The sequence below is a fragment of the Eimeria mitis genome, genomic scaffold (assembly GCF_000499745.2).
Source record: "Eimeria mitis Houghton genomic scaffold, Emh_scaff484, whole genome shotgun sequence".
In the NCBI taxonomy this organism is placed as follows: domain Eukaryota; phylum Apicomplexa; class Conoidasida; order Eucoccidiorida; family Eimeriidae; genus Eimeria; species Eimeria mitis.
In genome coordinates this window covers 7,501-8,082 of record NW_013573140.1, presented here as the reverse complement: position 1 = coordinate 8,082, position 582 = coordinate 7,501, and positions in this window count along the sequence as shown.

Sequence of the window (582 nt, the reverse complement as noted above, 5' to 3'; positions counted from 1 at the left end):
TGAAGGAGTGGAAACTTTGGCATACCTGAGAAGAATTCGTTTCGTAGATTTCTGCAATGCCGCCGGGCGATACTAGAAGACTGGAGCCTTTTTCGAGGTTTTCTTTCATTGATTTTCTGAAAAAGTAGAAAAAAAAGAAAAACAAAAACCAACAATGCATAATTCACGAGCCAAATACCGAAACGAGTGAAACTTTTTTGCCGCTTTCCACCAATTCTGACGGACTTATCTGCAGGAATTGCATCCATTAAGAAGATTAGCTGCCCATATATTAAGCACCAGCGAACCACCGATGCGGCTGTTAACCGAAAATGACCCAAAATTTCTGCAAATTGTCCCGTCGCCATCACAGCCTGCAGAAGGAAAAAGGAACATAGATAAAGCGAATTACGTCTCGCAACAGCAGCTCACAACAACACATCAGTGCCAAATTTGCTTGAAAAGGCACTACACAAATGCAGAAAGGATTATACAAACATGCACAAACAGTGTAGAAACAAATCGTGCCAGTCCACTGTGGCTTCGTGCAAAACGAAATCAAAACGGAAACAAAAAGCAGAGCAGCTGAGGTGAAGGGATCCG